The 18169-nt window shown below is 38.2% G+C and overlaps 1 protein-coding gene across 2 annotated transcripts in view; it reads left to right on the forward strand.

The window, feature by feature from the left end:
• The window catches only part of LOC108755157, a 108799-nt gene that overhangs the window by 10236 nt on the left and 80394 nt on the right, over window positions 1-18169 (forward strand). The window lies entirely within an intron of this gene.

Below are 18169 nucleotides of genomic sequence, written 5' to 3' on the forward strand. Positions count from 1 at the left end.
TACGCGACGAACGAAAAATCTACCCGGCGGATCACGTTTTCCCAGCGCTGGGGGATTATGAAAGAGTCTCCGATATGCGTACAAATCAGCCGGAGTTGCTCGTATACTGCACATACAGTAACTTTCCGAGAGAATCCCTCCCACCCCTTTGGGCCTCCCACCTGGCCTGATAAAGGAAATAAAGAGGTTCTTATCGCCCTCTCCGCCTCATTCTCCTTCATCAACCTTTTTCATTCGCAGCGCCGTTTAAATCATCAACTGAATGGAAATGCGTTTGCTCTTCCCCCTTTTTGCTATTCTTTCGAGTTTGGCGCGGTTCAATTATCTGTTTTGATAACACTGCGCGGTATCGATTCTCGATTAATGTTGCGAAAACTTTGCAGATACACATAGATTCTTTGATAAGCATGAAATAAATTTTGTGGTAAACATTTCACGAGATATTTCTCCTTCTTTTCAATCTTCTTGTTTGCATTTAAGTGCTTCATCTTGCGAGAGTCGTTATCGAGAACGATGTTTTTGATGACTGAAAATACCGCAGGCATCGTTTAATGCGGCACAGAACCGCGTTTTTGATATAGCAACCCTGCTCTCATTCGTGTACATAACCAACCCAGAAATTAGATCGACGCAGTTCGTATTAATGATGAAAGTAAGAAGGATGCCGGGGAGTTTGAGAAGAAAGTGGTCGTAGAATTTGCTCCACCCTCCTCTCTTTCTCGAAGGAGCTCCGAGTTTTCCTCGTTGCTTCACACTAAATCTTGCACTGCGCGCTGGAATTTTTGCTAGACGGATATCCTATAAACTCGTATACTTGTTTTTTTTCTTAACTGTGATATCGCCTATGACGTTCGTGAAAAATGGCCGTGCAAAATATATATATGTAGCATGTGTTAGGGTAACAAACTGTCCCTATTAGTGTACCTTTGAATTTAAATAAACTAAAAAGGCACTTTTTTATTAAATTAAATTATGTATATGATATCAAAGAGAATATTTTATTTTTTAACTATTAAAGTACAGTAAATATTTTTCGGAAGATAATATCACAATTTAGAGAAATTTACGTGATAATCTAATAGTACCGCAAAATTTTGAGCTTGTCTTTATTTTAATGTTACGAGTGTTGAAATTGCATAAGTAATAATTAAAATAGTGCAATATTAACTCAAACAATTAGCTTACATTTATTATCCGTTTTAGTAAATATATGTTAAAATGAGCCAAATGTGGATAGACACACAAATTGGAGGCACATTAATAGAGCCATCGCTTCTTGGAGAAACACACACTTATAAAACATTAATATTTTTTAATCAAAGAAATATTATAAAAAAAGAAATAGTGGAAAAATCGATATTGATTTCAAGCAGACAAAATAAAACTACAGCATTTAATAATTAATGCAACAATGAGCTAGTTGTCTCAAAGGCACACTAATAAGGATAGTTACTCTTTAAATCTGAATCAGTGGATAGTTACTAATTACCCAGTGGGCACACTTGGCACTGAATAATCAGTGAAGTTCAAGCAAAAAAGGAAGAATGTTTGAGCATTATTCATTATATAACAAAAATACTGATATTTGCACATTAATTTCAATCTTCCAATACCATATTCATTGAATTTATGCACTAAAACAAGGTTAATTAAATCACATAATAAAGATTAGCTAGGTTAGAGATCTCACATTTCATTCACCGATTACCAGTGGCATACTTGGCACTGATATCAGTAATTATCCAGTGATTCAGATTTAGAGAGTACCCTACTGTTGCACCACGAACGGGTCGAAGGATAATGTCGCTTTTACGTAGAATAAACTCGGTGCCAGCGAGTAATAATCGTAACAACCGTTGCGATTTTCAAAGTAATTGGACAAATGAATTGTGATAAATGGCAGCGCGTTGCCCGAGAGTTAGCGTTTGAATACGTTTCTAACACTGTTCTGATATCGCGACTTCACGCGACAGATCTGGTTGAATTCCGTCCGTCTGTCGAGGGACAGGTAAAAATAAAAGAACGAGTCCATGATTAATGTTCTGTCACAACTTACGAGCAATACTCCGTCAGGAATTTTATGATTTTTGCGTTACCCGCGGACAAAGGAGTGCGAAATTAATTTTTGTAACCAGGTCGCCCTCTGCGACCTCCTCGGTAGCCCATCTTTCGCTTGCGGCGACTAGACTTTTCGGCTTTAATTTCCATGCGGGTCGATTCGTCGTAATTTCTGCACGGTATCTATTCACAAAACGTGAATCTCGCGTATACTCCGTAAAACGGAACCCCGCTGTCGCGGGCGTTGTGTACGTTTGTGCCGCAAGTTTATCTGCCGTGGCGTCTCCACCGTAATGGCGCCGAGAGTCTCGTCGCGCCATTACTTTTCATCCCTTATCCTTTCCTCCTTTTTTTCATCCCTTCCCATCGACGGCGAAGCGCATTTGCCATCCCACTCTTCGAAGCTTACACTCTCGTTTCTCTTCCGCGATAGTAGAAGAAAATTCAATTGTACGTATTATATTATAATAGCGACTTTTTTTTCTTGTCGCATTTGTTACTTGAATTTCGTTTCTTCTTTTGGGGATGCCATCACGGCATAAATTGCTCGTCAGAAATTAGTCGAGTTACTTTTATAATACGGCTGTATACTTGACACTTGAGATAGTAATCTTTTCGTAATGATATCCTTAATTATGGTATCTTCCGCCTAGCTTATTAATGGATACAGTTGTGTAATGTAATAAAATTATTATGATTTAATAATAAAAGATCCTATCTCCAAAACGCATATCCTGTTATTAATAATATTCTGATCGTAAAATGTCAATCAGAAACACTTAAAAATTATCAAAATTATTTTTGACACTTTTCAGTCGTCAAAGTTTATGCATACGATGTATCATACGTGATGTATCATATCTACACTAATTTATAAACAGCAGTATGAATATTCATGCTTTTATTCGTAAATTTGTATGAATGAACGATCGTAATATCTACACCGACACATCGATACTTAGCAAAATATAAAATAAAATTTGGAAAATTTATTTCAAAGCTATTTCTGATTTTAACTTCTATTATTCAGAATTATGGAATTTCCTGAATTTACATACGATCTTCTTGGGCTTGCGGAATAATTCGTCTTATGACGAAAAGGTGCAGTTATGTCATGGAGTGTCAGAAACACACATACGTGTAAATCCTCGTTTTCCTTTTTCTCTCTTCCTTTCTCCCTATGACGTAGACGTCTTCCTTCACGAACGAGTGATAACATGTGATTAACGTCCTCGTTATCCGTCACGCTCGGGCGCCAATTCTTCGCTCTCGCTACCCTTTGTCCCGAATCCTTCATTCCCGCCGTCTGCAATAGGTTCGACTTGGACGGGTTTCGCTTACTCTCGTGGAAATTTCGCTTCCGTTCCCATTTCTCTCTCTCTCTCTTCACCTTTCTGAGGCTCCGTTCCCGCGTCCCACCTGTCGTTCACGTGCCATTAAACGACAGGGCACGAGGAGACGACGATGACGACGACGGAAGAAAAATGCGCTCTTCACGACGGAATTATCGCGAACTCCGGACACTTCGTCACTTCTCACCTCCGCGATTAAATATCCTCGGTCTGTCGGTAGCAGTGCGAAAATTTACGCCGGCTCTATCTCCGTTTTCTTCGACGTGGAGATCGAGTCACGCGCGAAATTAAACACGTTGGAGACACCGGGAAAGGGTTTCTGACCCGAAAAAGCGAGTTTATCGATCCTTGACGAAGCAAGAAAACGAGGCACGGCGTTAATATGCGAATATCGACATATGCAGAGTGATTAGTCGCGCTTACTTGTGATTTGATTAAGAATTTAACTTTTCCAGTACGTGAGAAAGACAGTTTTGTTAAAGTATCTCAAAGTTTAGCTCGATATTATACAGATCGAAAATAATTTTGGATACGCTAATTCTTAATAAATGTCAAAACTTTTGCAGTATTATTCATCACGAATGAATTGCCTACATAATTATTTTGATGATTTAACAAAATTATTTTCTATCTTCCTAAATCTGAATCAGTGGATAATCACTGATATCAGTGCCAAGTATGCCACTGGTGATCAATGAATAAAATTTGAGATCTCTAACCTAGCTAATTTTCATTATGTGATCTAACTAATCTTGTTTTAGTGCCTATAAATTCAATGAATATGATACTGGAAGATTGAAATTAACGTGCAAATATCGGTATTTTAATTATATGCTCTCTAAATTTAAACCTTCTTTCTTTTTTAGTTGAACTTTTCTGATTATGCAGTGCCATTTAAGTATACCATTCAGTGACTACCTACCTGATTCAAATTTAGAGAATATAGTTAAATTTTTGATAATTATAATCTAACATTTCTAATGGACTGAAGAATTATTATGATCTATGATGAAGAAAAAAAATTTAGTTTCCCTTGCTGAAGGATTAGCGAAAAGAAGTTAATGGGGGATTAGCGACATGTAAAGTAATTGTCGAGAAATTATTAATTATAAACGATGAATGAAATTATTCATCTGCCATTAACTTTTATTCGCGAGTCTTCCAACAAGGCGGACTTCATCTTTAATTCATCAAAGATCGCAATAATTCCTCAGTCCATTAGAAATGTCAGGTCATAATTACGCGCGAACATCGCGCGCTTTGTACAAATGCAGTTAATAACGAGAGTCGCAAATGCGGAGTCCAAGTGAGACGGATAGAATCCGCGGAAATTGCACCTGAACGAGAAAGCGAAGAATTGGCGAGAGGAAATACCAAGCGGACGGAAAACGTAATAGAAGGGGGAGAGAGGAAGGGGGTTGCAAAAGGGTTTCTATTCTATCGGATCTTATCGGTCAGTCGTGGCAGTCGCTCGCCCAGGGCACTACGCCCTGCTCCGATCGTTACATGTTCTGTTCCGATCGCTTCGTGCCAATCCTGAACGATGCCATGCGTCACTGGGACCGGGACGATACCCAAGGGCCGTCTCGCCCTTTATTTCACTGCTCGCATGGAAATGTCCGTTGTCCGGCGAAATATCTCCGCATCTTTCTATCACGTCAAGCTGAAAGCTTCCAGACGCGCGTCTGTTCATAAAATTTTTCAACATTTCCACGAACGCGAAGCAGCGACGTAAATTTCTTAGTACGCTTTTACGACTGAGAGTATAGCAGTCTATGAATACTCATGATTTTTGCAATCGACTATAATTCACATGAATTACCTACAATATTATTATGGCACTATGATAAAAGTAATTGGGACAAATTCTTTTCAAATTCATTTTTATCTCGGCAAAAAGTATCTACATACAATATACTAGTATATGACTTTATTGATCTCTAAATATTATATAATATAACTTCACAGATCTCGCTTGACTATCGACTTGTGAAGTTAGCATAACATTTTAATATAAAAAAAATTATACTTCTTATAGTTCTATAGTTTCGTATCAAAATAAAAACATATATAATTACATTTTTTTATACTATTATAAAAAATCAAAATTGAGAAAATAGCAGCTAGAGCTCTATTTAAAAATGATTGTAGAGCAAAGAACTTTGTTACAACTAACGAGAAATGTCACTAGAATTGCGATAAATTATCAGCACGATATTTTTTTCCAAGTGCCGTGATGTCTCCTACATTTAAAGTCTATTTAAAATCAATAATTATTGGAATTTTGTTCTTCAAATTACATACATTGGTGCAACTTGAGCAATACTAATGCGAAATGTAGATAAAAGTGTAAATATTTTTTTTCCTTGTATTTTAGATGGAGGGGAGAGGGGGGAATGTCATGCTCGATTCGCGAAATTAACATGGTATATTTTCAATTTTGATTTTTCAGTCTAAAAAAATGCGGAATTCTTTATATTTTTTTAAGGAATTGTAGAGCTATGGAAAGAGCACTGGAACTATCTTTTTTTTTTATATTAATAAAATATCGAGTTAGTTTTACAGATTCAAATATTATGTACAATATATGTATGATATATCATTAGAGTGATAAATAAAAATATCTCAAAAATATGAAAATTCAGGTTCAAGCTCTGAAAGTTGAAATTATATCTCTCTCTAATAAATAAATTTTCGGGCAATCACGAGTAAATTTATCTGTGCGAATTAACATGTATTAATTATTAACATACGCGAGTTGTAAATGCAACAGTACAGAGACGTTTCAACAGAACACTGAGTGAATTGCCAATTGCAGTGAGATTTAGAAATCACAAAAATTAAACTGATAATTCGCGCAACTAGGCTCATGTGGTCATTTGGATATACATTGCTAGTATTAAAAATCTATCATATATATAACGTGAACTAAAGATTTTCAGTATTGGTCGTATATATCCGAACGTAGCCTATATATCTGCCTATATTCTTCTATTTATTTATTTATGATATCGTTCTATTTATTTATTTCATTAATTTTTTTATTTATGATTAATGATTGAAAAATGGCTAAAGCTCGGGTACGGATTCTAAATGATCATCGCACATGCAACGAAATTCAGTGAAAAAGATTAACAGCCCGCATTCCGTTACACTAGTAGGCGCTGGAATTTGTTATACCGTAATTTTCCGCGAGACAAGTCAAAGATGTTGACAAGTAAACCTCAGGGAACGCCAATTTTTCTCAAATTTTTCACTGCTGTTCCTTATGTCAAAGTATGAAGACATCTATCATTAATTTTAGCTTAAATTTGATGCTTCAATTATAAAACAAATTTTTTATTTTATATAAATACTCGATTTTATACAATGTTTGAAGCAATATTTCTTAAGAATGAATCTACATCCGATTTCTTGAAGTTCGATGCACATATAGAAAAACAAAAAAAATATAATAGTTAATAATAGTTGAGAAACGATTTCATTTGCAACAAAAAAAAAAGAAAGAAAACTTTAAACGTCGTAAAACCAGACATTTGTGTAAGATAAAAAAATTTCTTTCGATTGAAAGACTTAATTTATGCTAAAATTAATGACAACTTTCTTTTATACTTTGATAAAAGAAGCAGCTATAAAAAAAATTTGAAAAAAATGGACGAATGACGTTCCCCGAGGTTTATTTGAGAAAAGAGGAGAAATGATGTAGCGAATGGCCGGTACGTTGCCTCGAAGTCTATAAACTTAAGTCCAGGTTGTACATCGTGTTCACGGAGTGCGCTGTTTCCTCCGCGAGATGAAGCACCCTTCGTGATATCGGATTTCAGTATCACTGAGAAAGTCTCATTGTGCTCGGATATTCGGCTATTAACTCTGTGCGAGTGAGAAGACCATGCCAGGGTATCCGATCTATGTGACACGCTATGGGTGGTATATCCGCGGATGATGGACGGTTGTACAAAAGCTTAGCCGAACGGTGAGCTCGGCGGTAAACAAATTTTATCTTCCGGCCAGCGGATTATCGGGGCGGAATTCTCCGCGAGTCCGCGTCCCTCGACACGATCGTTGTTCACGGTGATGGGTAATCCCTCGGAAACGCGTTTCGGCTCCGCGCCGGGAGCCGATATCTATGGGGGGATATTCGGGATATTATTCGGGGATAACTCCTCAGCCAAGTCAATCCCGGCCGGATCGTCCCGGAGACCAGAACAAACGTTGTCCCCGTACCGCTTTAATTGGGCTTTCAATTATTAATCCGCGGACGCACACGACGCGGCGAATAATTACGCGCGCGCCGTTGCGACGTTACTGTCCTGTGAACGTGTAGAGATTGAAGGCTGATTAATTAACTGCATTTAGATCCGTCGCAGCCCCGCGCCGGTTTGGCGCATCGCACGCTAGTTAATGCCATTTTCATGCTTACAACTTTTTAATCCACTTAACGTAAATACCGTGTCGGCGCGTCGCGTTTGCCCGTCCCGTCTTTCTTATGCCGCTTTCGACGCGGACCGTATTTGTTTTTAAGCTCATTGCTGCGATTAAAAGCGATCATCTCCCGCATATTTCTACGAAACTTGTATACTGCCGGGGATAAAGAGGATAACCGAGCAGTAATTATCTCCGTCCTGATTCACCCCCGGAATAAGAAGTTCGATTTTTCGGGGTATCTGCCGTTGAACTAAACAAGAAAAGTTTTCTACCTTTTATTCCATGCGAAAGATTGGCTAACATTAATCCGTTTAGTCTTCATTAAAGTAGATATTCTTATTCGAGAATTCTTAACTAAGATTGAGGATTTCGGTCTCTCGGCTATACCCCGAGAAAGTTCGGAAGATTTCTCAAGATTCTGCGGCGACCTAACCACTTGGATTTCCCGTCTTTGATACGAATGTATGTACCTTGTGGTACACGGCGTATGCTGCTTCCCGTTCGTCTCAATTTAGGGTCGTCGGAGGAAGGCACGTCCTGGCATCGTGTTTCAGGTGCCAAAGTTCTTCGAGATAACCCAACCCGGTGCGCACGGATCTCGTTATATAGATGCGAGTGCATTATGCGTATGACTCTCGCATATCCATTCGGAAACGTGCGCCTCTTGTTGTCCGCTGCGGTTGCAGTTCGCATTCAATTCACACATACAGGTTTATATATATATATCTCTACATATATATATATTAAACAGACATGAAATATTAAGATCCAAAATTGTATTAAGATCAACTACAAAAATTATTTTATTACATTGAAAAAAATTTACTAAATTTGAATAACTAATATTTGTTTAAATAGCACTAACGAAATATTTACTCGATAAAAGAATGGTACTTAAATAGTTTTTTATTAAATGTGAATATATATGTTTATACATTTAGTAAATATTTAGTATCAGTACTATATATTTAAACAAATATTTATTAAAATGTAATAAATGGTTTACCGTGGTACCTAAAAATAATACCTGAAAAAGGTCTCTTCTATCTAAATCTTTTTACTTAAGCCACACGACACATTTCTCCCTGCTAAATTGTTTATGTTTTAGTAAATTACTAGAAATTCTACTTTTCTTTTGGTATAAGTCCAGCGATCTATTAGAAGCGGCAGAAAAAAAAAAATACATCGTGTGCCATAGGCTTAAGTAACATTTTTCGAAACCCCAGGATTGCGAACACGTTTGTCACTTCGCATGGAAATTATCACAAGATAAATTTACTGTTTATCGTACGATATTATAAATAATATCGTATATCAAGTTATCATTATTCTTTCTTTTATCTGCAATATTTATCTTTCACGAGATCTCGCATCCGGTGCCACAAGCCGAGGACCTGGAACTCGCACATGCACACGTACACACACATTGTGCAAGCTCGCAGCTTTTACATGACCGCGCGCGTGCGGTCATGCATCTTACTAACAGTCTCCACGATGCATCGCTTTGTGTGGTTAGCTTAAGCCGGTCTAGCGTCGTGCTCAGAAAGTAGCAAAACTATCCGGCCTCGCAAGTGGACGAGGCAATATAGAATTCAGTTTTAATGACCTAATGGACGTTGTGCATATTTAAGCAACGATGTTTTAGCATGCACGGTCGTATGCAGCGTTATATTAACCTAACTATGACCCATTATCGGCGTTCCTCACGCGTTCAATTTAATAACTCGGGGAGAATGAGGAAAGACACTCGATACTCCGATATTAGAGAAAATTGCCTTATTATCGCAGCGAAAGTGGACTAGTTCGTCGCGGTCAACTTTAACGGGAACGAAAAACAAGTTTCGGAAGAATTCGCTCATTATTTCATCGACAGAAACGGCTTTTCAAGTTCGAGAAAACTTTAATACTTTCCAACTCCACATTTCGATCGATAATAAGCGTATAATTGTCTTGAAAATCTTTATCAATATGTTTGAATCCATCCGATTCTACTACATTTTTCAAACATTTACGACGTGTCGTTGAATGACAAAACTCACTTTAAGATTAACGACGTTAAAATAAATTTTATCTCATTTCTCATTATTATCTTGGATTATGAAGTAACAACGAAGGAAGGGGAGCTGTTCGATTTAACACGAAATGACCCAAAGGGAGATGTCACCGTTGTGATCTCCAGTTTCGCGATAACTACCCAGAGCGCGTCGTGAATATCAAGTGTTTTTCGAGTCAGGAAAGTTTGCGAATTACTTCTGTCTGTATCTGCTGCAATGATAACGCTGACGAAAATGAAAGATGGATCGGTTGCGAGGGTATAATTAATACGGTAATATACACATGGAAAAAATAGTTTTGCTGAAGTACCTAAAAATCCAACTAGACACAGATCTGAAAATAATTTTGCTGGATCATCAAAATACAATTACGTACTCAAACTGATTGCTGGAATGTTAAACACTTTTTGTAACATCGCTCAAGTGTCCTACACGGAGAGAATTTTTTCTCAGAGTTTACTCTGAAAATATGATAGTCCTGGGACAACGTTGTATCTCGAAGAGTTTTATGCAAATCTCTCTCATTCATTGATAAAATTACAACAAAATATAAAATAAGTTTGATTAATTTTACTGAAGTGCATGGTGGAAATCTTTAAAATATTTTCTATTGTACTATCATGTTTTTCGGAGTAAATTTTAAAAGAAAATTCTCTCTCCGTGCATATAATTATTTTGACGAACCAACAAAATTATTTTCAAATCTGTATATCTATCCAAATTTTTAGAGACTTCATCAAAATTATTCTTTTCATGTACACGACCTCATAAACGCGCTTTGTGTTATGTAATTATGCAGGGGGCGGATTACCCTGCTCGTATGGCATTTTACGACTCAATGCGCCCCGCGTGACGATACCGTACGTTATTAACAAATAAAAGACGATATCGCTTACAAAGTTTATCCGTAGCTTTATAGAAGAATGCTCGCCCGGCCGGATAACGAAATATAAAACTACTCGATAAAGACTTCGATATTGCCGGAATAAAAGGTCATTCTCAAACCTTAACCAAACAGCTCGGCGCGGAGAGGAAAGTTTGCAACTTTTTCAATTTTCGACACTATTATGGGCTTCGATATTTAATCTCTCCTCTCGCATCGAATTATATAAAAATTCGCGTTTGCCTCGATCGCGTTAAGCGCGTTATATTACACGTTAATATTAAAGCGGAAACGTTTGCACGTGAACGATATCGCCGATAAGCTGCTTTCAGACAGGTAAGGAATTCAGATGACACTTTCGCATTTCGAAGATCGCGCTCGAATTTCCTTTCGAGGCACGTCGATCTCGAAGGCGGAGCATCATCGGAGATACGAAATACGTGCCTTCGACTTCTTTTCACGTGACTTCTGCATTTCGATCGAGGTCAAAAGATCGGCACCATTCTTCGAGACGGTATGAACGACGACGTTATCAAAGTCGTGTGACCAGAAACGGCCATCAGAACGGAAAGGAATTTCTAGTTACTGTACGAGAGGAACAAGAGAGCAGGTAGCAAAGAATCGCCGTTCGCTAAACATTAGGTATGCGACTCGTTGCGCCGGCAAACGCGCAAAATTACGGTTCTCTAACACCGTACAACATTATTCCGCATTAGTGCAACGATAACCGACCGTATCGCACGTATTACACGTGTGTTATATAATAAACGCGCGCGCCATTGTTTATTGCATAACCATGTTATGATACAGTTATCGCTATGGTGTCTGGCGCTTGTATGGTTGACTGTACGGTAGAGTTCGTTATCCCAGAGATTTACTGCGCTACATTTCAATTCCCTGAACAGTTTAAAATTAGCTGCCTTTCGCCGAGGATCCGATTAAACGTCGTATTTCTCGATATTCTAATAAACTTTCATCCTTTAGATTGAATTTCTCTTAGAAATTAATTACAAGATTGTGTTATATAGAATCCTTTGTGTATATTCGTCGGCAATCAAACTTTTACTAGTTGCAAAAATAACACGCTGTCAAAATCATGAAAAATGAGAATTTTTTAAAGATTTTCTTCTTTATATTCGTAATTTGATCATTTTTCTCACATCCTCTTGCATGTAAAAATATTTGGATAAAGTCATAAAAAGTCAATGCTTATGAAAAGATACTTAACATTTTATTGTGACGTAAAATATTATAAAATTGAAATGAAAAATATTTAGAAGTGTAATAAATATTTAATAGAATGTGTTTTTTTTATAAAATATCCTTCATCAACATTTTTCAATGAGATCGCAATATTTAGATTGAATTTCCCTTAGAAATTAATTATAGGATTGCGTTATATAGAATCCCCTTTGTGTATTCTTCGGCAATCGAATTTTTCCTAGGTGCAAAAATAATGCGCGGTCAGTCGTGAAAAATGTGGCACGACAAAGATATTAAGAATGCAGAGAAAATGCAGAATTTATGTCAAACGCGACGACATATCTCGGACTTGGTCTACGCCATGGAAAGACAAAGGGGACATCGAAGCTGAAAACTGACCATGTAAGAGCTCTGCTCTCACCCTGATGACCCTGGTGACACGTCTGTCGCGATTTGTTGATCTATATAATTCACTTGTATGAGAAACGATTAATTCTATTATTCCACAAGTACTCTTCTCAATTTCAATACAAATGTTTGATTCTTTAATCAAATAACGCAATATCTTTAACCAAATATTTTTACAATCGAACTTGGTTTATAAATTATGCCATTAAAATGTTGTTCTATTATTTACTGTAACGCGTTACGCGTGCTCATATATATTTATTTATATGTATAAAAATATCGAACCAAATATATAAAAACATGAAACATTAAAAAAAAAATGTTTTGAAACAAAAATTTTGAAGTGAAATATATGTAAACCGTGCAACACGTTTTGTAGAGAGTATTCGGTTTTTATGACAGATGTATAAACGTCACTGATATTTTTTTAATAGAATTAATATTTGTTTAGATAATTCAATTCTCAAGCATTCTGCGTATGAAAATATTGAGCTAAAATTATTAAAAAGTCAATATTTTACAATATGTTTTATTCTAATATATTTTCATATAAAATATGCAATACCTCATAAAATACTCATGTTTCCCGATTACCATGTTTCACATTTTTTATATATATAATAAAGTGAAATACAAATTAATGAGACGCATAATTGCATTCAAAATAAATACGCATAACCGTTGCAAATTAGAAATTTTTATCTTAAATACAATTTTTCCATGAACTTGTCATTATAAAAATAAAAATAAAAATCATAGATTATTTTGATATTTTATTTTCCAATAATTCAAAATTAAATCTGAAATATTTTGCAATTATTTCTTTACTTATTAATATCTTTAAATGCGAAAAGTTACCAAAGAATTATACAAAAATATTGCGATCTCATTAAAAAATTCCGACGAAGAGTATAAAAACGCATGTTATAAAATACTTATTACATGCATTACGCTTCATTCTAAAATCTTTTTATTTAAATTTTATTTTACGTCACAATAAAATACGAAGTATCTTTTCGCAGGTACTGAACTTTTTATGACTCTATTTGAATGCTTTTATATACAAAAAGATTCGAGGAAAAATTGTCAAATTAAAATATAAAGAATATAAAGAAAATATAAAAAAAACATCTCGATAACGTTATGTTTCACAAAAAATATATTATAAAATAAAAAAAATACGTTATGTGTATTACATTCTACTCTTCAAGTTTTTACTTGAAAAATTTTTTCAAAAATCTTTCGTCGTTGACATGTGTATTTCGAAGTGCTGACACTTTTTCTTCACTCTGTATACATGCATCCCGAAGCCGAACGGAATACTGTGATATCGAGAGCCCATCTGGCGAACGCCATTTGGCGCCTATAGTGAATTCTTCACCGATAGTACTTTCCTGTGACATCGCGCACTCGTGCGCAATCTTTGTTCAATGTGAAACGTATCGCTTTGCACACGCGTGTTTATATAGGTCACCCTGCTCGCTGTTCATTCACAGCCTTCGTTCCCATCGACCTCGATCGGAACAAAATATAGGAGATGTCGTCGAAAGAAGATTACTGATGATATTCCCGAAAGGTCCCCTTTAATACTTCTTCAATACAGCGGCTTAGTTTCGTCGTTTAACAACGTGATGATAATAAAGTGAGCTCGCTGGCACCGGCGGAGTCAGAGGCGAAAAACACGACTGGTGAAAAACTAACTGCCCTAATTATGGTCGAGTCGTGGAATGCAATTTTCGTTTCTGAGTACTGCACGATTTCTACAAGAAACACTTCGCGTTTACCGTAATTAATCATTTCTGATTATATTGTATATCGTAGACGTGCTCGATGGTCCTCACAGATATAACATCGTTATCTTTTTATATCTTTTTATTATTACTATTGACAAAAATTTGTTAAGGGAGAGACATTGGCGCGCCGCAAGCGAAATTTTTTTTAAGCTTTGATATGAAAAGATAGAATATTAAATTATTATTTAAATTATTACATTGAACAAGTATTATTTAAATATATATTATTCGTAAAATGTTTTTATTTTAAATTATATATTAACCCAAAGAAAGAATAACGAATGAAATAAGTGTCTTTTGTTAATATACGATTCAGTCTTTTTGTCAATTTTGTCAATCTTGATTGTAAGATATAAACATATTGTTTTACGCACACGAGACAATGCAAAAATTATTTATTTTTATGAGAGAAACATTTATAATTATGCAAAGTGAAACGTGAAAGAATCTATCACCAGAATCTTTCCTTATACACGTCTATCATCTTTGAGAAAATTTTCTAAGACGTTATACATACATACTCGCATATCACGTTTCCCTCTTAAAACTACAAGATACACCCGTTATCATAGGATAGACGCACGTATCGCGGAAGATGCCTTCGCGAAACCTTCATAAGGGCAATGTGCCGTCGGCGATTCTCGGAGGGGAGGGGAGGGGATGCACACGCGCACCCGCTCGCGCTCGTTGGCGGCGGGGTTGAACGGAACGGAGAAAACTGAGAGAGCGAAAGCCGTGGCGCTGTATTCTCCCCTTCTCCTCCACCCACCCCCGACCATAGTGCACCGACGAAGAGAACGCACTGGGGGGGAGGGGGGGGGTAGTAGCGGCTCGACGAACGTGGTCGAGGGGCGGCGGCAGCGGTGGCGGCAGCGACGGCGACGGCGGTGGCGGAAGTGTACGGGAGCGCGAGAGGGAGAGGGTGGCAAAGGCGCATGCCAGTTGGGCCCTCGCCGCGCTACGAGTCGGGTAACCCCAGAATTCTCGCCCCTTCTCGCCGGGATAGCCCCGGCACGGTCGCGCGACGTACTCCGGAATAGAGTATCTCCGGCACGGCACGGCACGGCACGGCACGGCACGGCACGGCACGGCACGGAACGGAACGGAACAGAACGGCACGGCGTGGCCCGCCGCCCTCGCTTTCACCCTGTCCTTCGCGGCTGCGAGTAGCGCGAGCCCGCGGTGCACGCCGCCCAAGTTGTCACCCAAGTTGATGCCGGGACAGTGATAACAATCGATGATAATAATTGCCGCGCGCCGCTTCCGGCGCGTCCTCCCGTGACCTCGGCGAGCCGTCTGTCTCGCGCGCGCGATCGGGCAGACGAGCCTCGGCCATCTCGCCGGCTCTCGGTGGAAGTGGTGGTGCAGAGGACGTCGCCCCGCGACAACCAGCACGTGATCGTCGTCCACCGGTCGGCGTCCCAGGGGAATCGTCCTTCCGGGGTGTCCTCGGGTGTCATCCCCCCCCCCTCCCCCCGTCCGAGTGATAATTATTCGCGAGTGTCGATTATCCCGCTGTCGTTCTCCAGATACAACTTAAGAGGGGAATTTCTCATCGCAGCGATTAAACGTGAAAATCATCCCCATGGACCCGTGGCATTGGTCCTTATCAATGAAATCTTTCGAAATATTTCGGTACCTGTCACGTATACTTCGAGCTGAATTTCATTATTCGATTACCATTTTAATGTCCAATTTCAGTTTCGCCATTTGCGAAATAAAACGTAGAATTGGGAACGGATCATTTACCAAATGCGCGGCGATAATGTACGTCTTAATAGCATTCCATATATTATGGCCACGCATTTTTATTACGATTTTTATTACCGGTAATAATCCTTCGGAAGCTCTTCGCATTGTGGTACGCGAAAACAATTTGTAGAAATTGTACCATTAGGAATGCAAGAAAAAATACACGAGTCCGCACAAGCATCATTCTAGCTCCGCTTCAGTGAATTACAAAGATAAAACGACACTTCGACTTGTGTCGGCAAATAGAAAGCACCTAATCATAGACATTTTTACCGATGATAGTCATATATACGTTCGAGAAATTAATTTTTTCTGATTTATCATCCACGAAGATCTTGCGAAAATTCGTGGAAAAATCATCCGGACCGTTATAAAAAATTTTACACGAACGTTTACATCGCGAGGTGTCTCGCTTCGATTTTTGCTCCGAAAGTTCATCCGGAAGGGCAACGTACGGGCGGTAGTTCGGAAAGGGTTGATCGTGGAAGGCCAAGGGCGGTGCGAACGGACTCGTGGGAGTCGACGAACAATCGGCCTTCGGTTGAAATGAGGGTCTGCGATATTCAGATCATCATATTCAAAACGCGTGTCGCTAGAGCGCGAATTAATTCGACGCGGTCCTACGCGGAAGGAATTCTATAGAAAATGCAAAAAAATCTCTCAAGAGCCTCATCTTGTCTCTCGTTTATGCGCTCGTCGCTGCGATATGTAATCGAATGCCAATCGTCGAGATATTTTCATCCCTCGAAGAGGATTGAAAATATCCTGCGACGAGGATTGAGGGTTGAGGAGGGGGCGTGAGATACAATAGAGAACAGGTTGGAACAATCGCACGATACGCCCGCGACTAATTTTATCATTAAATACACCTCGCCGAGCGTGGCTTCATTGTTTCCGCATTCGCGTCAAATTGATTCGGCAATTCGTTGATTTTATTCGAACGTTACCGCACGCCTATCTGCGATTTGGTAATTCGAACGGAGCTGTCGAATTTGCGGCTCGTGTCACGGCGCTGGCCTCGCGTGTGTCTCGATCGATGTTTTAATCAAGAAAATAGTCCGAGTGAAACCACGTATTTACGGTTTCGTCGATGCGACAGTTGCGAAACGTGTGACACGGCAAAAACGGAATAGGGTTTGCTCGTTTGAGGAAGATAGGGTTCAAATCGATGTGGTATTTGAGCGTAGTTGTTATTTACTTGTATCGCGCTACTTTATTTATTTATTTTTTTTTTATTCGAGGGAAAAGAAACGAGAGAGATGTATTTATACAGCATCAGGATTTTATTTGCGCAACATTGAAAATTCTTGTTCATTAAGTCAAACTGAATTTATAATTTCTATGTCAATTTCTCCCGACGGAATAATAAGCTTAGTAAAAAATGTTATGTTTGGCATTATCATGCTCGCTTTATATATTTATATATGTATACATGATATATATATATATGTAAGCATCTTTTTAAAGATTATTTAAAAGGTTAAAGAGATTACACGGGGAAGCTATTAAAAAATCAGCGCAATCCAAACGATGCGGATTACGCTCCCACGAGCGAAAGTAATTGGACGACGGGAATTTATATTTTGCATGAAAAAGAAAAAACTCTAAGAAGTATTCGCTTCTCGTAGTGTACAATGAACAACCTTTTGATAAAACCGACGTCGTTACCGAGAGCGTTAGTTGCGCACGTAGTGGGACCTGATTATTCATGTATTCGACTAGCAACTCCGGCAACTCTGTTTTCGATGCACGCTTTACACGCTGCCGAATACATTACGTCGCTTGCAGAGGCGATAATGCGATGGGAAGATAGTATCTTCTCCTTTTTTTTTTTTATCCATTAACAAGCATCGCCAAATTACTGGCGATATTGTGTGCCGAGTACATAGAATATAGTATTTTATCTATCGGAGATCTCTCATAATTTCGACGTAATTTTCAGTGTCGCACGTGTGTATTTTATATTTAAGGGAAGCGTTTAAGGGAAGGACGACGAAGAATATATATGCAAGGACAGATTTCTTCTGTATCGCGTCTTCAGTACCGTTTCTGTATCTACCAGAGACGATAGAAGGAAAGATTTATATTTCTCATCGAAAAGAAGGGAAAATTTTACGCGAACAAGTCAATCTTCCCCATTGTAAATGCAACGAGAATTGCAATAATAGATATAACGAAAGATTCAGTTATTCGATTTTTTATTACTCCGCTGTTATTACACGCTACATCAAAATTTAATGA

The sequence above is a fragment of the Trachymyrmex septentrionalis genome, unplaced genomic scaffold (assembly GCF_001594115.1).
Source record: "Trachymyrmex septentrionalis isolate Tsep2-gDNA-1 unplaced genomic scaffold, Tsep1.0 scaffold85, whole genome shotgun sequence".
Classification (NCBI taxonomy): domain Eukaryota; kingdom Metazoa; phylum Arthropoda; class Insecta; order Hymenoptera; family Formicidae; genus Trachymyrmex; species Trachymyrmex septentrionalis.